Here is a 23,173-nt window from a genome sequence, read left to right as displayed (position 1 = left end):
TAATCCCAACAGTGACAGTTCCAGAAACACTAATGAGTCCAACTCACAGCTCGGCAAGAGCAGCAAAAGCCCAGTTGGCAGCCCAGCAAGAATGGCAGCAGCAACCCCAGAAGCAGCTGCTACAGAGACTCATGAACCCAGGTGCACAGCCCTGGGCGCTTGTACATCATAGTCCTTCCCAAGCCAGAACAAACCATTTCCAGAGGTGTATCTGGCATTACAAATAGTACGTATTGGAATTATTGCTGAAGGAGAAATCATCTAAGGTTTTCAAATCAGTTGAATGCTTTAAGGTGGAAAGGCCTTAGGGGATGTTGCTGCAAATTATGAGGCTCTCAGACCCTCCACTTCGATAAAGTAGAGATCTCCATGAAAGTGTTGATGGAACTTTTTATAAGAGAAGTGCTTCTTATCAAGGACGAGGCCATGCATTGATGCTAGAAAGATTAGATAACTCTGTGATTCAAACATCAGCTTTACAGATGATGAAGGATTGAAGAGATCTGCCCAGAGTCAGGGCACCAATGGTAACAGTGACTAGGAAAGCAAAGAGATGAGGGTTTATAGGTACCAGCTACTTACATTAACAGTTTGAAGAACAAAAGGAGACTAGCAAAGTAGCTTCTGTTAAAGGAAATGTAATCTGTCCCTTTTCCAGCCAATCTCTGTCAAACTACTAAATTTCATTAGTCCTAAAATAAAAGGTCTAAAGTCACAACACAATAAAAATTTTCAGTCACGGCAAAACGTCAAAGTTTGATGGGACTGATTCACTGATTTTGCAACTTAACACATTACTTTTTACAGCTCACAGGAGAGGATGGCTCACACAAACAGTCATTCAGGAATTATCATGACACTTTTTGCAAATTAGTAAAGGACTCCAGGACTTAAGACTCTTCCCAGCCTCTGAGCTTTACCTGCTCACAGCAAGCAGACCGCTTTTAAGGAATTTTCAGTAACTTGCATCACATTTACTGCTGAACACCTCCAGCTTCACTGACTTCCCCAATCTCTGGCACTCCTCTGCAACTTTCAACCACCTCCCAAGACATTCCTTTCATACCAAAATAAATTACTGTATTTCTTCCATTGGGACGATTATTAACGTCCATTAAACTCTCTACTCCCAGCCACTGTCTTGCTTTGCCTCTCCCTCTTCTCTCCCCACTCTTTTCTCAAAATACCAACTTCCTATTAAGTAAAATCCTTACTCCTGGTCGTAACTTCAATTTCCTCACTATTTACCCTCAACAAAACTATAATTTTAAGACAGAATACATTTAAAATACTTTGTATAATCTTGCAGAAGTTTTATGCTAAGGACGTATTTATCCTGAAAAGATTCAGAACTAAATCACTTTGGTCTAAAATAAGAGGTACTGGGTGCTGTATTTGTGAGCACATAGGCGCCTCCTACATTTAAAGGACCGCAGATCCTGGGATGGTCTTGCATTCCATTCTGCATCTATCTACCTATACACACACATATACAGGTACATATATACACGTAAACAGACATTCCACTCCCAGGGAGAAAGAGGACGTATGTCATATTTTGAAGTGTTACACTGGTATTGTAAATTATGAAAATACAACCTTAAAATGGCCAGGCAGTCAGAAAAGGTAGTCTGGCACACACTGTGAGGTAAGCCTGGAAGAACGATGAATCTTGCAATTGCAGAGAGTGAGCTTCGTTACTCCCCAGGGCAAACTTTGAAAAGGTCTTGTCCAGACCTTTCCAGTCGGGACAGCATAAGTACGAGTCTTACAATTAAAATACTCTTTCAAAACATTCTTATTCTGCAGCTATGATTCAAGAATGAATGGAGTTTGAGTTTACCAAAAAACTAAAGTAATTCCTTAACTGGGGGACAGAATATCCTTGCAGAATGAGAAAGTCAGTGTCAAGTGATAAGCCCAGCACCTCATACTAAGCAAAATACAGTTTGGATTTTTGGTAGTGCACGCTCAGCCTTTTACACAAGAAATGTGATCTAGCCTGAAGTAATCAATCCTGATAGGTAAAAGAGAAATGCCTCGTTCATCTAAGCAGATAGCCCCAAGGTTATGAAAACCTCCCTCAGTTTCTGCTCATCAGTAAACAACATGGTAAGGAACATGCTTTTTGACAGAGCCTCAAGCAGTTACACAAAAACATTTAAAGATGCAGAGCTTTACAGTGAAAAATATCTGTACAGTATTTTTCTCTTCTGACTCTGGAGAGCTGCCTATTCCATAAGACATGCAGAGGAAAAAAATATGGAGAGAGAGGGGAAAAAAATTTAAAAAGGGAGGAAGAAGAAGAAAAAGAAGGGGGTGGGAAAAGAAATGCCTCATAACTCTACCAGGAAGGCAATTATGAGCAGATTACAATTGATTTTCTATCTATGTCTAACTGGAAATGACTACAGTTTGAGACAAAGAGGTAAGAAAAATGACTCTGCTTCTCGTTACACCATCTCACCTCTGCTTTTGTTATATTCTACCTTTAACATGTAATTTAGTAACTAAAATGAATTAAGTGTCAATTCTTTCAAGCATAAAAATCGGGCTTGTTCAATTAATGGGTTTCTCGCTTCAAACACAGGGTAGAAGTAGCATGTTTATTGTAAATATTGAGCAAGCCTGAAGACAGGAGGCATTTTAAACATAACTACGCATAATAAGAGCGATAAAGCATCACTATACATTAACTTCAATCTGAGGACAGAAACATTTTAGTCTCTTCACAGAAACAACTCATTGCAGTCTTTGTACAACATCTGTTTCTTACAGTTTCCAGTACCACACAACAAAAAATGAAATGTAACCACCTTGATCACTAATAAGGCCGCTGGCTAGCTGCCATAGCAACAAACACTACGGAAATGAGTGAACAATGACGACTCTCTTGACTAACTTAAAAAACCCTTATCCATGACTTCCTAACTACACCTGGGACAGTGCTTCACAGAACAGCAAAAGCAGCAGAAGAGTAACAGAAAAAAGTTCTACACCATAACCTTAGGCATCACACATTTTCCAACCTTCCTCTTCGATACTCTAACACCCCTTTCTTATTACTATCACTTTCTTTCAAGCACTGAAGTTTTTAAGAATTATTTAAAATACAGACTATGAAGACATCCATGACTGGCAGCTGAAGCTAGCAAAATTCAGATTAGGAGCAGTTTTAATTTAAAAAGTGCAATCAGTGAAAAAACTACACACACTTAAGTTTTCAAGGGCAGATTTTTTTTCGTTTTCTTAAATTACTGGTTCAAGCTCAAAGTTACGGATCCAATGCAGAAAATACCAAACAAGATTTTATGGCTTCTGTAATTAAAGAAGTCAAACGAAATCACACATCTCTTTTCTACCAAACATGGAATTGCTTAGCCATAGCCATTTCCTAGTACAACAAAAACTGACCTGAGCCAAGCAAGTTCCTCATTTCACTTCATGCTAAGTTTGAATTGTCTTTTTTCAGCTCACTTAAAAAGTATTTTCCACTGTACGTAGGATGTATAAGATCTCACAGAAGAAAATCTCATACAGTTTTCAACTTACCTATGTAAAATTGAACAGCAAATAGATTTCTTCAAAAATCAAACTGAATCTCTGGCCTTTTCAAGTCTCATCGACTGCAAGCCTGGTGTTTTGGGTTTTTTTCCTCAAAGAAATAAACAGCTCTGGAACACCCATAGTGTTTTTAAAGGTTGGTACAACCCAGAGAAACAGGCAGTGAAATCACTCCAGTGGACTGTTGCTCAGCTCAGCTTGAAATGCACAATCTACATAGATGAGGCAAGTCTGGATAATCCCTTCATGCTCTGTCAGGTTGAGAGTATGGGATTTGTTGTTAAATTGCATACCTTTAATAAACTCCACTTCTCTTTGCATTTACATTACAAGATGACTTTTTTTAAAGCATGTTTTGATTTGCAGATGCTTAAAAAGTTAGTGGAGCTCTATCAGGACCTCATAAATAATAACTGCCTTTCTAAAAGGATCACAAATGGTAATGGCAATTATAAGACCAGAGTGACTGCTGCCCTATAAGTCTAGTGTAGTAACAAAGGTGTAATAACTACGTTGGACTAAAACCATAAATACAGCAAGGTTTGTGCAGAAATGAAATACCTTGAATTGGTTCAACTACCTCCATTAGGAAAAAAAGACCCCAAACCTTTTGAATTCTCAAGACTAATTGGTCTAATTAATAAAAAAGAAGGGGGAGAGGGAAGAGAGAAAACAAAAACCACACCTTTCCCTATTTTCCTAAAAGAGTTGCAAATGTGTTTTATACTGACATAACAAATTGTCTTTAAAATGACAACATGCTTAAATTTTGATCCATTCACTACAGTACACTCTGTTGAAGTGCAATCTCACCCCAGAGCATAACCAGAAAAAAAAATATAGTTAATTAAGATTTATCTAATACAGCACTGGAAAAAATGTTACTGTGAAGTCACTGGGTCGCTAAATGCGAAGTGGCAAGGAGGCAGTGGAAGAGGAAGTACCCTCTTACTTTGAAAACCCCGACATGCTTGAATGCTTTCTTTCCAAATGAAAAGACTAGGCTACCGCTATCTTAAGTAGGGTTATGCAGTTAATAACATAAGAGCCGCAATTATGATTTATGCCTCTGTTGTGCAAACACAGACCAAGAGAAGACACAGTAAACAACACGTTTCACTACATCTGCTGTTAAAGAAACGTGGTTTGCCGTGCAGCTGGAAGAGCTTACCGAGCCCAGTTGTCGACAACACCATGGCAGAAGGGCTATCTGGCCCCATCAAAGCCACCAAACCGGACCGTGGCACGGGAGCACCAGGCTGGACGGGGCCAGCTGCCGGCGGTGCTGTTCAGACACAGCCCGGCGGAGTTTCCTCCCCGGGGGCATCGTGGAATAACGTCACCGCTCCACAAATACAGCCGCACATGCCCGGCGCTACCCAGGCACGCCTGCAGAATTCGGTCCAAAACACACAGGTGAATGAAAATTAATTTTTAAGAAAAACCTGAAACATAAAAGCCACAAGTACATCTGAGAATGGCGCAGCCAGCAATTTTAGAGGCTTCTGCCCGTTACGGTTCGACTACACAGAGCAAGCCAACTTAGGCAGCCGGTTCCCTTACCCAAAGGGCGGTGAATAAATCTCGCACCGTTCTCACGGAATTATTAAAAAAAACCAAACACACACACCCCAAAGCCCCCAAACAGCCCGAAAGTTACAAGCAACGGACGGCACGGCTGGTAGAGTACCTGAAATAACTTTTCGGCTCCTTCTCAGACGGGCGGCACCCGCGGGTACGCGCGTCCCCCGGGCCGGCGGCAGCGGCGAGCAGCCGCGGGTCGGGCCCCGGGCGCAGCCCACCGGGCGGGCCAGCCCGGCGCTGCGGGGAGGAGCGGCCGCTCCGGCTCGGCCCGCGGCTCCCGCCGGGGTCGGCGGCGGCCAGGCCGGGGGAAACTTTCCGCAGGGACGGGGCCTGCCGAGGCGCCGGCCCCCCGGAGCGGCGGGGCAGAGGGACGGGGCTGTCTTCTACCTCCCCGGGAAGCGCCGAGCGGCAGCGGCGGCTCCTCCCAGCCGCACCGCGGCCTCCGCCGCCCGGGCGACCTCGGGGAGGCGCCGGGGGCAGGGCCGGCGCCGCGGCCCCGTGTTGACACGCGCCGGCTCGGCCCCGGCAATGGGCGGTGCCGGGCCGGGAGCGCGGAGCGGGGCAGCGGCCGCCGGGCCCGGCGCGGCGCTCCCCGCGCCGCCATCGCCGGGAGCAGCCGCGCACCCCGCCCCGTCCGGGGCTGGGTCTCCCGCGCCCCCGCAGCTACCCACCTGCAGCCTCCCAGCAGCCGCATGCCGAAGGGAGGGCGGCCTGGCCCGGCCCGCCCCGCCGCTGCGGGCGGGAGAGGCGGCGGCAAGGTCGCCTTCACCTCGCCCGCCGCCGCGCCGCCTCCCGCCTCATGCCCGCGGTGCTGCGGCAGGCGCTCCGCGGGCCCCTCGCCGCCACCCCCTCCCCGCCTCCCGCCGCGCCGCTGGCGGCCGGGCCGGGGCGCGCAGGCCGGGCCGAGCGGGCGGCACCTGCTGCCGGGGCGCGACGGAGCCTGGCGGGGAACCGCCCGCCCGCGGCTGCTCGGCGCCGCGCCATGAGGGCCCGGCCCGGCCCCCGTGGTGCGCCGCTGAGGGACGTGGGTCACCCCCCCGTCTCCCGGCTTCCCGCCGCGGGGGGCGAAGGCCGCCGTAGTTACACCCCCTGCCCCCACCCCCGAAACGTTACCGGCTGGGGCGAGTTAGGCGGGAGGCAGTGGGCCGAAGTGGTCTGGCCGGTCGGGGCAGCGGATCCTCCTGGCCTGGCACGGATCCTGCCGCCACCCGAAGGAACCTCCGGTGCTTAGGGCCGCTTACTGTGCGGGTCCCCCGGGCCTCGCTGCCCCTGCCCGGGCAGGCGGCTCAGGGGAGGCGGGAGACCTTTCCGCCAAGGATAACAAACTCGCTCTGTGGCGGAGTTGGTAGAAACCTGGATTTCTGTCCCGTGTTCTAATTATGAGATGTTTCCTCCCACCCCGCAGTTACTTTTATGCAGATGAAGCAAACTACCTCTCACGGTCCCACCCTGCCTCCCGCCGGGGCGGTCGGGGCCGTGGATGAAGCTCCGCCGAGGGGACGGCGGCTGGCGAGCGCCGGGCATCGCACACAAGGCACGGCACACGGCGGTCCTTACTCACCGGCTGGAAACGTGTGTGTGCAATTGTTATCCGCTCCTATTCTACTACTGAAGTTCATAAAAAAAACCCCTCTTCCGGTACCCAGTAGAAAATGGGCTAATTTTTTTCAAGTTTTTCATCGAATCTATGCAAATCGTACACAGAAATACTTGCCTGAAGGGCTGCTTCGCAAGGTTTATTTTTCCAAGAAAATGTCATAGGATCTGCCTGGACAAAAGATTGTAGAGGAACGGGGCTATGCTGCTTTCCTACATATGTTTCACTAAACCCTCCCTCTCGGAGCTGACATCATCTCTAAGAGCGACGGCATGATTTTGTCCATTCAGCTCATTCAGTACAATCTCCCAGTGTATCTCATCCCCAGGCATGAGTTTGGAGGGTTCAGCTCATGGTGCAAGAGGCTGGCTCTCTGGTCTGGTTAGTTACTTAGCTGTGCAGAAGGAGTTTGAAAGCTCTACTAAAAAAAAAAAAAACCAACCCCCAAAACCCCAAACCAAACACAACACCCAAAGTTGTTCCCTTGGTTCCAGACATACTGATGCTGTTCCAGAGTCAGAGTGGTGTCCAAATGGGACTATGAATATTAATTTAATAGAGGAAATGGATGAAAGCAAGACTAAAGAATTAGCCACATGACGGTACTACTTTGCTGCTTATTATGGAAGCCTTTGCTAGTGATTGAGGAGCATATGAGTCAGTTAAAAGCACTGCAGTGCCGGAGAAAATGATTCTCAATTATCAGAATAAGACAGAACAGAATAATATGGAGTGGAATTGATTTTGAAACTACTTAAAGTCACAAGAGTTTCACATTAACATTTTTTTCCTTAATATACTCTAGTTCCTGCTGAGTTTGTCTAAAAGATCTTTTTGACCTCATCTCCTCTTTAGAAGAGATTGCGATTCTTTAAACCTACAGTACCTTTGTAATTGATTAAAACATGGTCTTTACAAGTACGAGTTAAGTCTGTTCAAATGTGAGGTTTACTCGAAGTGAGCTGCTTGAAGTCACTGCACTGCTCATTGGTAAAACCTCATTTCCTCTCTATTGCCTTGGGAAGCGAGACAATTAAAACAGACCTTTGGGAGTCAGATTCCGGGACTTTCCTGTCCTGTGACTACAAACCGCAAATACAGCAGTAGGACCTTGGAAAGGGGCTTGTAGAGTGTTGAAAGTTTTTCTTTCTCTGGGTAGGACAGTCAGAGGCTGCGGATTCACATGCCTGCAGAAATTTTGACATCTCTCATCCTCTGAGTTTGGTTCCCCATTGTATGTTAGCAGTCCCACATCACTGTTCTTCAGGTTGTGCCGAAACTCAGGATTTCCGTAGCTTCTCTGGGACTTTCACACATTGCACAATGCTTTCCTGGTCAGCAAATGAAGGAAAATGTTAATAAATGAGAATGCACTCATGGGATTAATCAGTACTTAGAAGCAGGAAGAGGGGAAACAGGGTCAGCTGCCCCATTCTGAAAGAGAACTGCCTTCATTTCCAGAATCTGTATTTGTTTAACTACAATGTAACAATACAGAATAGCAAAAGTTTATAAACCATACTTTTCTATAAAACTGGCCCCCTGAAGCTCTGGTTTCCCTTCTGTCTTCTTCATGAATCTCTGTCAAGTCAGACTTGCTTTAGCAACTTTGCATCACAGTCACCTCTTCTTTTAATTAAAAAAATGCACATTCATATTTTCAAAATTTCTTTACCTTCTCACTTACGTTGTGCATTTAATCTGCCATTTCTGCCCTCCTCTTATGAACTACAGCTGTTTTCCATGACTTGAATATTTTCTGCCTGTGACATAGAGAATGCCTGTTTTATTCCTGCAGTTGTCCTACGAGCTGGCCAGCCCCTGTAATTGAGCCTACTCGGCCTGGGAAACTCGCTCTTCGTGCCTCCATCCACAACAGCCCACTTCTCAGGTAACTCCTGCCCAAAACTCACTTGATCCAGCTTGTTCTTGACATTAGCAGATATGCCAGAGCAGATAACTGATTTCAGCAGCACATTGTCACTGTTAGCACCTGTTGCTTTTGTCTTCTTAAATAATTGCTGCTTGACTTGAAGATCCTAAACATTAAGTCAGCTTCTTGCTGGCTTTCTGCTTGTCATTTGAGTACCTTTTGCAGGTAGACCCTCATCCTTTCCTTCCACTTAAGCACAGTTACGGTCCCTCGTTCCAAACTGACTTCCTTGAAATGTCTAGATGATTTATCAGTTCTTTGTTTAGCCTCCACCTGGCATTATTTTCCCTTTTCAGCCACTGCATTTTGTCCAGATACTTTTTAATCTCAGAACCTTGTGCTGCTTCTGCCATTATTTGCGTAGAAAAGCCTACATACTTCATATGACAAAGCTGCTACAACAACGTACATTTTGTTAATTTATGTTACCACAGCAACTGAGTCATGCGAAAATGTAATGTGGCATTGTTTGGTATTGTACCTTGGTATTCTGATAAAAAGCTAGGGAAATGTAGTCTGCCTGGAGCGGCTGTGGATCTGGGGTTTAACTAGGTAGAGAACTGTGCCTACAGAGGAGGTATCAATTGCTGGTGTCTAAATGGGTTTACCACGTAGGAATCCCCTAGGAATCTAAATCCAGTTCTTTTCAGTTCTGGGAGGAATTGCAGGCATGTTGGAGGAGGGAATTAGGATCTTGACAAATACAGAACTGATCTAGTAAACATAAGGCACAGGCTGGGGGGACAAAAGCAAGCTGCTGAGCCTAGGCAGGAATAAAAAAATAGCAGAAATTCGGGAAAAAAAAACAATTGGTGGAAGAGCTATCTTCCAGAAAGGAATCTGGAGCTGGAGTCTACTGTAAGTCACGAGCTGAACATGAGTCAGCAATGTGTTTTCATGACAAAACCAGTAAACATCCCAGGAAGATGTGTGCGTGGGAAGTGATCCGTGGGCTCTATGCAGTCAGTATTGGTAGGACCTCAGTGGAAGGGCTAGTTTTATGCACCATAGCTCAAGAAGTATGTGAACCAACAGGAGACGGGGCAGGTGGCAACAAGAATAACAGTGGACTGGGAATACTAAAGGAGCTGGAGTTGTTCAGGCTAAAGAAAAGAAGGCAGAAGAAAGACATGCTAAGAATCTTCATATTCTTAAAAGGCCATTGCAAAGAGTAAAAGAATAATCTTGGTAGGTAGGATAAGATGTAATGGACTTAAATTGCATCAAGGAGGAAAAGCTTTTTTAGTGGTAACATTAGTGAGGCACAGCTTTATATTACAGAGGGTGTAATAGTGTTTCCATTACTAGAGGTCATACGTACATACTGGACAAATAGTAAGTACTATTGATCTGGCACTGGAATTGGAGGATGGACTAGGTGACTAATCAAGGTCCATTCCAGACCTATTTCTCTGTGATTACGTATAATCTGAGTCTTCTTATTAATCATCATTCCTTTATCCAGTCCCATTGTACATTCTGTTTTCTTTTCAACTAGGATCCCTAGTTATTCCTGTGTCCCTTGGAGGACAAAAAATGTTTTGTCCCATTTTTCTCTGAGTGTATTCGAATACCAAAGCCTTTCTCGTTTTCCTGGCAGCCTGCAATAGACACAGACTGGTGAGTTGTACTGCACTGAGCTGCTGAGATAACTATGATAATTTCATGGGAGTCAAACATGCAGTAAAAATTATTTAGATGACTGTTGCCAGTCCATTCAAACACATTCTACATAAACTCTACATAATGTTAACATAAATCTGAGATGCGTTAGACAAATACTAGATAAAATTGCTCAATTCATAAAATATTTTTTTATTATATTAGACCTACCTAATGCACACAATCCTCAGTTCTCCAGTCTTCACTGCCAGGAACCCATAGAAGTTTTTAATGTGAACTGTACCATGTTACTTATTTTCTAGGCATGATTTGTTTTGCATGATTTAATATACAAAGTCTTGTATATTAAAGAAAAAAAAAGTAGTTTAGTATTTACTTCTGCATTTCCATTTAAAATAAATAGCTTATACCAAGAACAATTGACATTTGTTTACTTGGCAGATTGGATCAACAGACAGCACTCCTGATAGGTTTTCTATTTTTCCAACCATGTTATCTGCTCTAATTAGGTATTACTTTTATACTTTAGGTATTATATATATATATATATTATAATTATAATACTTTAGGTATTATAATTAGGTATAACACAAACTTTTGCTGTTATAGCCTTAAATCAACATGTTTGTGAGAGCAAAACCATGCATGTTTTGGGCATCTTAGAATAAAAAAAAGCTACTGCAATAATTGCCAGTGCTGAATACATTATTTACTGATCTTTTAAGGCAGTGTCCATCAGGAGTTTAAGGCTACTCTTTTCCCCCTTAGGGACAACTTTGAAAACTTGTATAGTCGTTTTATCCTTTTTGAGAATGAGGTATTTTGTCCTGTACTGATTTCTTGTTAAGGATAAATAAAGTGCTACACAGAACACGGATTGCCCATGTACCTGCGCCGATCAACATGCTCACAGGTGATGTGGAAGAGGTGGGGAATAAAGTGGCAAAATTTCATGGTTATATTTTGTTTCTCAGGGTCATAAAAACTAACATTCAACAATGAAGAATCATCGACTTCATGTAAAGTTAAGGACATTGGAGCTGTAATGACAATGTCAGCATTCAGCCATGGCTGAAAGAAATAGATATTAAGAAAAGAATAGGAAACAGAAAGCATCATTGTGCCACTGTTTATGGTGCTCCAGTTTTTTTGAATGCTGCAAGCAGCTCTTGCCTTCACATCTCAAAAGAGATACAATAGAACTAGAAAAGAGTGATATGGATGATTAGGGATATAGGACAGCTCCTCCATGAGGTGTGCCTGAATAGACACTTTTCAGCCTGAGAAGGACACAGCCAAGACAGGGTATGAGAATGATCTGTAAACCACAGATGGCACAAACCCCATAAATAAAGTACCTGTCTTTCTTAATGTAGGAATTAGGGAGCATCAGATAAAGTTGTCAGATGTCAGATTTCAGAGAGGCAAAAGCAGAAGTTCCCTGAAACTACCAATGTTTTCAGAAAGCAAGTGAGTATGTTTATGGAATAAAAATCCATCTAGAGCCGTTAAAAACCAAAGCATAGAGAACTCTGTTTCAGCAGGTCCCCAAGAAAGGCAGCCCCAAGCCCCAGGTTCCAGCCCTGCTGGAGCCTTTATACATTTGTTTAGTTCTTGTGTTTGGCAGAGGACGTCTTTTGCTGGCCGCTGTCAGGGAGAGGTCTGGGACTGGACAGAGACACGTGTCCCAGTGTGAGCATTCTTACTTTGTAGTTTATTAGCCTGCTCACTGAGAAAGCTCTGAAATCCTTTGACTTGTCTGGGGCTGTGCTTCTGCAAGCTTGCAGCACTGCGGGAGACAATTAGCCTGGGAAGTGATCAAAAGAATAAGCAGGAGGCAGAAATCTGCCCTTGATAAGTCAGAGCTTTTTAAAATTTTATTTTCTTTTAGTTAGAAAAAAAGATTGCCTCCACATCCATGGACACAGACAAGCGTGGACAGATGCCTGACTCCATTATCACCTTCTCCTTCATCATGAAACAGCCAAGCAAAATCCTAAGGCACTTTAAGGCCACAATATGGGTCAATAATGTTGGGGGTGGGGGAAACAGTGAGGAACATTTCCTTGCTGAGCCTGCTGGAGAATGAATCTAGCGAATGCAAACCTACTTTCTGCAGCTGGGAGACATCACCTGGGGGATCCCTGAAGTGGGTCAGGGCAGGGGTCATGCTTGCTGTTCTCAAAATTTCCAGAGCATCAGCAAGAAGGAGAATTATCCACTGTCAACATATCCAGAGGTATGACTGAAAACTAGCACGGGAATTTTCTTCACTGCAGAGCACAAGAAAGCAAGAATTTGATGTTTGATCAAGTCTGACTGACAGGAATATTAAACAGGCTTTCACTTAGCAGGATGCATACATGTTGGCTTCTGCAGGCCAGGAAGGATAGAAGTCACCTCAAACATGCTGCATCTGTCTGGAGAACTGAGACACTGTATAGCCAGAGGAAGAAGGTCAGTGCTGAGAGATTGTTCATACCTATGATCTCCTTTAGGCTGGGGAGAGTTCTGGGAGAAGGTGATTGAGAAACCCAATGTTAGCATAAGAAAAAGAACCCTGTCCCTGTTTTAGGAAGGTTGTTATTACCCCACACATTAATCTATTGCTACTGTCATGCGGTGGTTTAATGACTAAGGGAGAGAAGGATATGGAATGTAAAATGTCTTCATCCCATTTATTTACTATTGGGTTTTTGCATTTTGAAACAATGAAAATTCAAGCAAAAGTAGTTGCTACAGCGTTCCAAATTTTGAGTAAAAAATGTTAAAACACTGAGCACTTTTGCATGCATAAACTTTACAGAATTTTCTTTAAGTAAAATAATTTATGTTTCCATCCTTAGTTGGTTTTTTTGATACCTTGATTTGAAAGAAATTTTCAGTCTGAAATTTCCTTTAGTTTGTCTGAAAATACTTTAAATGCCAAAAATTAAAATGAAAGAGCACTGTGGTGATAATTTTCTGAAAATCAAATGTTGACCTTAGCTCTTTTATTTTCTTCATAGCTGTCAAAAATTGGCAGAGCACTACACAGGAACAAGCTCTCTTCTGTCCTTCTGCAGCCAATATGACTTTTAGTCATATTCTGCTGTATCACCTGAAAGGATTTTTTATTACAAGTTTTAGAGCTACACTGTGGGTAGTTGGTGCTTCTGTAAGGTGAAGTGTTACTATTTTATTTCCTTTGTTTTGGTAAAGTCTGTTCTTACTGATGCAAAAAAAGAATCAATGCTTGTGCTTTTTTTCCTGGGTGGGGGTTGTGTTATTTCATGTGTCGTTCTGCTTCGTGATGGCTCAGAAGCGAACACAACACAACAGTTAGCACAAATGAACAAAATGGCTTTCAGCTGCAGTGAGAATTCATTTTTTCAGGAACTGTGCAACTTGGCCCAAAGCTGGTATGCATCGGTATGCTACCATTTTCTTAGTGGTTTTGCATATCATTAATAAGATAGCAGTAATATATTCTCTCCTAATGATTGCTGTTCTTTATACCTCATCTCCTGGGAGATCAGAATCTCTACTTTCTTTATTCCCCACATTTATGTAATTTTTCTGTCCCCTTTTTTTGAGCAAAACCCTGAAATCAAACAAGTATTAAATCATCTCAGTATTTATTTATTCATTGTATTTTAGATAACCATACTGTGATAGTTGGAACTGAGCATCCATGTTCTCAGCTTTTGGTTCACTTTAATTTCTTTTTCAAGTGTTGAATTAACAGAACAGTTTCCAGTGTCTATATTTTAGTCAGGAGCAATAACAACTTTATACACCCACTTTTTAATTTGCTTTGGTCTTTGCACCTCTTGGGGTCTATTTCCCCCATTCTTGGCCACCCTTGTACATCGTTATAAGCAGAATCATATAAACCACAGAAAATAGTATGAAAAGAGACATATTTTGGCCCATCATTATAGTCCACAGCAGGTTAATCTCCACCTAAATTAGTCCTGAAGGAGTCTGTCCTACTTCTTGAGAATTCCTGGTGATGGAGACACCATATACTTTGTAGGCAAAATGCTCCAGCACTGACTGGTCTGTACTATTTGAATAATTTCCCTGGGAACTGTCTTTCAAATAATCATCATGCAATTAATTCTCTATGTGTAGATGTCTACAGGTATACATCTACAAATACTGCAGGTTTCTAAGTTTCTGCTGGAAGATGTGGAGATCTGGATCTTGATTCATTTGTCTACAGATAGGTGTTCAGAGCCATCTGAGATGGAAAGAGCACCGCTGATGTCTCACCTATACTTAAAGCCATTTCACTCTGTCTCATCAATAGGACAGGTGTGGAGTGTGCAATTTATTCCTTTCCTCTTTGTTGTACCCATTACACTTACTTATCATGTTGCCTGTCATATTCGATAGGCTAAACCAGTTCACTCTTTCTTTAAACACTGTTTATTCTCACATCATCTGTTTTTGTTCCTCTTTGGACTCTTTCCAGCTGGTTCACGTAGTCCTCATAATAAGGAACTCAAAACTAAACGTGGTGGAAGAGAGACCATGTGGTATTAAATGTATACTGCGTGAACCCCAGTTTATCTTTTAGGACAGTGAATGGGGAACTTAATCAGAGGAAAAGCTCCCTTTCATTACATCACCACTGAAGCAAAAGCAGTACATGCAGCTGTGTAGTGCTCGATTCAGGCTGTACTTACTGTAAAGCTGGGTGCTGGATACCAGTGAGCCACAAGGCCCGATAGGAGAGTATTGAAATCAGCAAACATCACGTCAGCAAAAGCGTGATGGCTGTTTCTTAATGATGTATGTCTACAATGCTTTGAAAAAGATGCTCACAAGAACAAGATCGTAGAATCATATAATTATAGCATGGGTTGGGTTGGAAGAGACCTTATAGATCATCTAGTTCCAGAATCTAGATCAGCTAGATGCCAGAAGTGCTCTTAACTTTATTATCTTGATTGCTAGTTTAAGAAGATATTGCCTTCATTCTTGAAGTTGTGGAGTAGATTTTCAAGTTCATGTGTGGAGGAGGAATGCTGACAGGATTTTTTTTGCATATATCTAAAAAGCATGTTGATCTAAAAATACGCTCCATTGTAGCTCATTGTTCAGAAATATTACTCTTTTCAGTTCTATTTTTATAAACAGCTTAAATGATTTATAATGGTTCCTTAAAAAAATTCCTTATTACTATAGTACATCTTATGATGGAGGATAATTGTTCCTGAATCTTCTAACTGTTCACGTGTCAATCAATTTATAAGAAGCTCAGAACAGTTTTGTGAGAATAATGGAACAAATTTAAAGTGGAGAGAGTTGTCTGAGGTCAAAGGAAATACAGAGAAAATACAAATTACCAGACTGATAGTGGGGCTGTGGGAGAATGCATGAGTATCTGCAAAGAGCAGTTGTGGTAAATCCACACCACTTTGATCATACCTTGATTTTAATTGCATTATGAAACTAATAATGACTATAATGAACCTGGGATTCTAAATTTCACATGAATACCATTGGTTTAAAGAAATCATCACAGTTTGAAAGATAGAAACCAAGATAGAAGATAGAAAATTTACTTCATACGCTGTTGCCACTGGTTGCTCATATAGAAACATTATATTTAGCTCCTTCTGCTTTGATGTTCTGGGTTCAAAATCATCTGAGAGGAGAGCCAGGACATCATCTTCTCTGTGGAGACAGAGATGAACAGTTTTTGCTTCTCCAGATCTTCAGGACAGAGCCCACGAGAGGCTTGCAGTGGGCTTTTTGATCAGTTGTTTTGATGCAGTCAATATCCTGGGTGAGTCCGAGCTACGGCATGTGACCTGACACATGGACTGAAGGCTTTTACATTAAAAACCTTGTGAGAATTCGTTGGGTTTGTGATTCTGAAATTGGAGACCATCAACATCTTGATTGGATACCCTCTGCTTTATGATGTTGTCCAATAATATGTAAGATTTTCCACTTGCACCACATATTGCAAAGTGCTTTGAATTCATATTGTTATCCATTAATAAATCTCTCCTGCAGTATTCTCTTACTATCATTGCAGCTACTTGATATAGTTTTAAAATTAAGTTATTGGTAAATCAGAATCAGTTTATTGTGATGCACCTACTAACTGCTTCTAAGTTTCTCCATGGTCTTTTGGGTATGAGTTTTATCTTTATAAATCTTTACATTGTTCAGGACTTGCTGACATAAAGGACAACCAGCTTCTTCCAGTTATTCAATTATTATTTATTTGTTGTATTATTATTACACTTAAGGGCTTATTATTAGTAGACCAAGGATTTGTTCTAGACGTTATGCAAACACAGAATGAAAGAGGAACTCTGTCCCCTCCATAGTACCTAACCTAGGACAAGAGAAGATAGATGCCACAGTCAGAGACATGTGGTCTGAACAACCGTTGTTTTTGGATGTATGAAATGAGATACTTCAAGATTTATGTGCAGGAGATGATATTTTTCTCATTTGAAAGTGATTTTCTACTGAAACTGTACGGTGGAGAAATAAAAATCATCAAAACTGAATTGAAATCTCCTTTTAAATGCAAGTTGTTTTTTTTTTCAATTGACATGAACACTTCTTACCCTGATTTGGGGTGGAGAACTTTTCTCAGTTCTTGAAAATTTTCCCCAGGTGGGAAAACAATTTCCCATCTACCTCTTCCCCAGAGGACAGTGGGATGAGGGACAGCTCTTCGGGTCTTGTGGCACAGCCTGCACAAACACAAGGATGCACACAGCTCACTTGCCATCAACATCAAGAAGTTTTACAGTCAATCTCCCTGATTTTGACTTCAAGTAAAACTTAATGGTAATTACTAAGCATGCCACCTAGTGATTTTTCAAAATCTGGAGTTAACCATGTTGTAGGCGAGCTGTGTCAAAGTGCAGCTTCCCTCTAGAAGCACCATGAGAAGCAACGTGATTAACAAAATGAAACCATGGCCCACTGCTGAACATGTGAGAGGTAGGGTATGGAAAAGGCCCCGGCATTGGTTCTCTTTTTCTCTCATCAAATGTCAGGTTAGTTTTAGTTACCACTCTTGCTTTTACTTGGTGTTTGTTCTGTCTGTAGTTGGTCTGAATTTGCTTGAGCGTTGCAGACTATTGAACTTAAGGCAGAGTGATATTAAGTGGGGTTGATTCTGTGTTAGCAGATGTGTTATTGTTTAGACACACTTGCAGAGTGAAATCTCACCATCTATTTAAAAGTGACAGTGTGAAAAGTTTAACATGTTAGAGAGGCCTAATGATTTCCGATTTGATATTTTAATATGTCCTGCTGCAAAATTTGTGGGCTTGATTGCTGTGTGTGCTATTTGCCAAAATTACTTATGCAAAAAACGTTCTGAAAGGGTGGCATCTTAGGCAGAGGTGAAAAGACAGCTCAGAAATGCCTTCCTAACCCAAATATACTTGCCCAGTGCTAGACCTACCCTGAAAAAGGGGTGGTTAATCTTTTAAATGTCTTGAAGTCCTCCAAAGTATTCCTGCATTCCACTGTCTATACAAAAGATTAACTATGATGTATTGTGATTGCCACCCTGGTTCAAGTAAAAATAATACTACAATTATTTATTACGATCCAAAATTAATTTAGTGCAGGTCTAGAGGAAGATACATAATGCCAAATGGAAAGCTGCTTCTCTGTCAGCAGCAGCATGTGGGTTTTCAGTAAACGAGGACATTTGGTGATGTTTCAGCTTTCACAGATGAAAGGTAGGAAAGATTTACATTTATACATAAACATGCACAGCATGGGGGAGGCTTGTCTGCCTCACTGCTTGCAGCAACTGTTCAAATTAAAATGAACACTTGTTAAGAGTACTATTCTGGGAAGTGCTAAGAGTCCACGCTGCTCACTGTGCCAACGGCCCCAGGAGCAATATACCTTAGATGTATGCCACAACACATTCTGGCAACAAGTGTATCATCAGCTTCTAAGGTTTATGGAGTTCAGTGGATTGTTTATTGATCATACATGAAAGAACTCAGCAGCTAGTGGTAGAGGTTCCACCGTGTATCGGAAACATCCATACTGTGTCCTAGGGAGAGATACAGGTTAGTAATGAAACACCATTAGTACAATTACTAACCCAGCAGGAGGTACGGAGGTGGGAAGAGGCTGGCCGTGTATCTGCCTTGGTACCAGAGCACTTGTGTTTCTGCTTTTAATGAAATCCTGGCCAATTTGGGACAGGCTGTTATTGAAAAATCCTCAATGGATTTGTCTTACTGGAGGCAAATCTGTCTTGGTGTTTGCTGAGAGGATGAGTGCAGAGCCGCTTGCTTTCTGGGATAGATGGGAGAAACAGTGAGCTCCTGGGTGTCCCACATCCACGTGATGCTGTAGGATCCTTCTTGTTGGGGATGGCAGGAATTGCTTGATGGCAACATTAGGCAGCTTTGAATTTAGCTCATGTCCATTTGTGGGTTTTGCCCCTGCTAACAGTCCTGCGTGGTGGGTGTGTTCAGGGTTCTGGTGCCTAGGTGTTCTGCATGAGGTTTGTGTCCACTTTGTATCCTTGGGTAGTTTCTCTCCACTGGGATTTTGGTTGGCAAAGAACCAAACTTTCCCAGTTTCTTGAGCAGAGGAATGGTTCCCTACCATGGAGAAAACATCCACAGGCTGCTTCTTAGAGCTATAATCTGTTAAAGACAGAGCTGGGTGTTCTTGGGACAATCTAATGTCATGTTAGAGGGAACTAAGTACTGAAAAATCACAAGGCTGCTGTCTTTGCCTTTTCTGGATCTTACTCAAAAGCACATCACTTGTTCTCGTATTTGCTGCTTTTTAGTAGGTAGCAGTGAGTCTTTAACTTGAAAGAGTTGCTTGACATCGGTCAGGCCATGAATTTAGTCTTCCCTCTTTCTGCAAGAGGCATTACTAACCAAAGATTAGAACCTTGCAGCTTGGGCTTGGCTTAGCCATTTTGGTAACAGTTTATAAGCACCTTGCCAAAATATTAGCTTGATATGTACCAGGACTGGCTCTAGGCATAACGCTGTGTGAACCAAGCCTCTTTGTACGCTTCTCCAAATGTGTTGGTGAAGGCTGCGGTTGCAGAAGGACGATACTCCAGTAATAGTCTGCATAAGGTTGAGTTTGTATCCTGTTATCTGAACAGAGCTTGCAGCAAATCTGAATGAAACCTGCAGTTCCCGTCTCATTTTCTGTTAATACATTTTCAGGATCATCTGCTAGTATTACTGCATGTATATTTTCATCACACTTAATCAGTATGATTAATCTACCATTTTTACACAAGGGACAATCTTCTATATTAGGAAAATGCCAGGTCCCTGCCTGAGATGTCGCAACAACTCTCCCCATATCAGTCCTTATTTTGAGGATTAATTACATTTGATTGAAATGATGTCATACTCTGGGGTTAACCCTCTCTGAGAGTAGGTGAATGATTCCTACTTTAATGCAATTTATTGTTTGGCTGGGTGAATTATGTGTCTGGAAGAAGGCTAAAGTTTAAAACAACAAGCAAAAATGCAGCCTGCTGGTCAATTGCTTCTCATCCATATTGGGCAGAAATTCGTAAGATACCCAGTTTAGTGCTCTCTAACTGGATTAATACTATGACTTCACTGTAGCTAACAGTGTGTCTGAGCAGGTTTAAAACAAGATTGCTTAAGTACTGCTGGCGGTGTCAATGTGCCAGCGTGGTACCTCACATGAGCTGTGAAACGTGATGGCATGAATTTGGGGAAGCTTTAGTGACTCAGAGAGTTTCCCTACTGCTCTGTCGCACGCCACCAACACTCGGCGTCAGTCTGACTGCTCACGCATGTTTCTCAGCCCACTCCTGGATATCTAAATTATCTACCAGGGCTCTGAGGAGTCTGAGAGGGAATTGGTCTTCTTCAGGATCACCCCTAAACCTGGTATATTTTTGCCTCTACTTTTCCAGCTACCCTAAAATCATTCATAGCACTAAGAGTTCAGTATTATGAGAACTGTATTTTTAAAAATAAAAACTAAAAAATCTATATTACACTAAAGCAGAACATGTGAGAAAGTCATTGCTTTGTTTAAGGTCAAATACACAGAAATATGTGAGGTTCGTTCTATCTTATTCAGCTACAAGGCTCTCAGGTTACTCACTGAATCCAGTTCTTCGATGAGTCTCACGCTCAAATTTGCTTCTCTTGAAATGTCTTCTGCTTTGGGTTCAAACCCATTCTTGTGTCATCATTTTTCTCCAGATGCCTTCAAGGAGGCCCTCAAGTGGACCTTTGTAAAGCTGTCTGTTGTCTTTTGGAGGACAGATTATAACTGTAAGAAGTAGCTACTGACAATGAAATTTTATGTGACCATATTATTTGAGTATTCCTTCTGAGAGAGAATGTTTATGAAAAGGTGAAAAATATAAGTGATTACTGGTACTTTATAGATAATAGCTATGAAGATACTGAAGTGAATCTGGGAGCAATAGCGTATTGGTAGTAAATGACTCCTCTCTCTCCTTGTGGTCCCCCAGGTCTGGCTTTATGACACTGGGATACTATGGTGTGTGCTAGAAAGCTGATAAAACCTCATACAATTAGTTCTGTACTGTTGGCAACTCCACTGACCATTGCACGTGAAATAACATTTTACTCTGAGCAGATGCAGCTGCAAAACCTTTACTTTGGAGGTGCCTGGTTCAGCTGGGAAAGCAGCTTCATGGTGCAGCTTCTCACTGTGCATTCCTGGCTGGCTGGTGCTCATACTTCACCACTATGTTGTGGGGGTTGTGTAGGAAACTGAGCCTTTTGGGAAGTTTTTTTTTTCGAAAATTCTGTTAGTGTAAACTACGATAACTCCAGCTGGTGCTGGAGTAAAGATATTTTATGTGTGCCCATGTATTTTTAAGAGCTTCAGCTAATGCTTGGGGGAGGTTTTTTATATATATTTCTATATATAAATATAAAATTAAATACTTTCTACATACTCATCTGTGAACTCTTTGTTTTATCCGTGGAGTAACAATCAAATCAGGTATGTTTTTAAAAGCCTTTTTTTCCCCACTGGATCCTGACATCTGTGTACTGTCAGGGAGGGTGACATTACCCATGCCATGTGATGTTCTGCACCTGTTGCTTGTGCTGTTTATTGCTTTTGATTCTCAAGAAGTGCAGTACTTAACAGATATATTGAAAAATTGTTTTATTTTGCCAGATTTTCCCCCTATTTGATGAATGTGGTTTCACCAGGAAAGATTTTGCTAGAGGGTCATTTTTCCCCTCTGCTCAGTGATTTTGTGCCGGGCTTTATGAAATCTTGATCTGTTTTTCTGTCCAGAGAAAGCATTCAGTGATGGTATGAACATTTAAGGGAAAAATGACGGATCACAGGTTACGCACTAGTGGTTATGGGAAGAGCCCTGTTTGTTTCAAATGCAACTGCTAATGGGTTTTGCAGTAAACTAAAACAAAGTTATTGCGGTCTTATTGCACTAACCTGCAAACCAGCCAGGGTCATGTTTCTGTTAATTCTGCACCTGCACTCATTGCAGAAAACTGTTGCTATAACCTGGCAGGTGGTGTTGATCACAGGAGCTCTCATGTGTGTTGCTTTTGGATGAACCACTATCACTTTTGGTGGCATTGCTGTCTACAAGTGACCACTCCAAGCAGCCGCTGTGCAGAGCTGCGGGTGCCTGGCTCCGTGCACAGCCCCAGCTGGGAACTGAGTGCTCCCAAAGGGCAGCTCAGAGTGACTATCCCACCATCACCTTTGTTTGTGCCAAGTTTGTGGCACGCTTCCCGCATTGTTCTGGCCTGGGCCAGCTCATGCTGTGTCAGACAAAGCCTGGTTTAGCACAGGCTGGGGACTGTGCCCTGCAGGCAGTTTGGACGAGGCTGCTCTGTTTTGGGATAGAGGGTATCTACATGGATGTAGGCTGTGCTGTGCCAGTTGGTCAGATAATAGTCCCGAAGCTGTTTTATTTACTTGTACAGATGTGGTGTAATGGATAGAGAGTCAAATGACTTACTACCTGTATTTATATATTCCTGTGTCACACAGGTTTAGAAAGTATTATGGAAGTGCTATGAGAATGAACACATTGAGAAAAGGCTGAGAGATGCTCAGAAAATGTGGCTACCAGGGCTACTTAAGCACTCTTAACTGGAGCACTGTATCGCTGTATTTATTGAATCTCTGCATTTCTTGTCCTACTTTAATGTTCTTGCATGCTCAGCATAGGTGATGCTCAAAAAGCATGGAGAAGTAAATGCATCTAAGCCATCCTCCCCAAAGATAGGAGGAAAATAACTGTGCCGTCCAGGGCATGTATTAATATATTGCAAAGCACATGAATGTTTTAATTGCTTTTGGGAGTGAGTGAGCCTCTTGTTCCTACCTGTTGTTGTTCTTTGTTTCCCTGTTTGACATCTTGAAAAGCATTTGTAAGGCCCTCTTTAAAAACAGGCAGTGTGCTGCCATCCAAAAAGCAGCTCCTTCTGCATCCAGAGAGTCCTTTTGGTATCTCCTGCAGTACTTTTAACACATAGCCTGACTGGAAGAATACAACGCTCTGTTCCATCTCTGCTGGCCCAAAGGCTGCCCCTGATCATGTAGGCACAGACCAAACGGTGACGTGCCATACACCAGAGCTTTTATGGCTTCATTATTATAACTCATTAGGTCTTAATCAGCTTAAAAACAGCAACACTTGATTGTGCCAAGTGACGGTATGTTTGCTTGGTGACTGTGCTCTGCTCTGTATTGTCTCCCTTCCCAGTACAGTGCCTGGTTCACGGACAATGTCCCCTCAAAGCCCTTTTATGACCCTGGCATGAGCTTCCAGGGCCCTCACTGCTCCTGGGTGCTATGTGATGGAAGATGTCCTCTGCTGAAGGACATTCTGGACTCGTGCTGTA

At 42.6% G+C, this 23,173-nt stretch overlaps 1 protein-coding gene across 3 annotated transcripts in view; it reads right to left on the bottom strand.

Moving 5' to 3' along the window:
• The window catches only part of ZC3H12C (zinc finger CCCH-type containing 12C), a 46,805-nt gene extending 39,757 nt beyond the window's left edge, over positions 1–7,048 (bottom strand). The window contains exon 1 of one of the 3 annotated variants that reach the window (XM_056328574.1): positions 6,262–7,048. The gene's annotated coding sequence lies outside the window, so the exon portion shown is untranslated. The other 2 variants (XM_056328573.1, XM_056328572.1) reach the window with 2 other exon arrangements.
• Positions 7,049–23,173: the final 16,125 nt, after the last annotated feature.

Source organism: Falco biarmicus, chromosome 2, assembly GCF_023638135.1.
Source record: "Falco biarmicus isolate bFalBia1 chromosome 2, bFalBia1.pri, whole genome shotgun sequence".
Lineage (NCBI taxonomy): Eukaryota > Metazoa > Chordata > Aves > Falconiformes > Falconidae > Falco > Falco biarmicus.
This window is presented reverse-complemented; position numbering and strand designations above follow the sequence as displayed.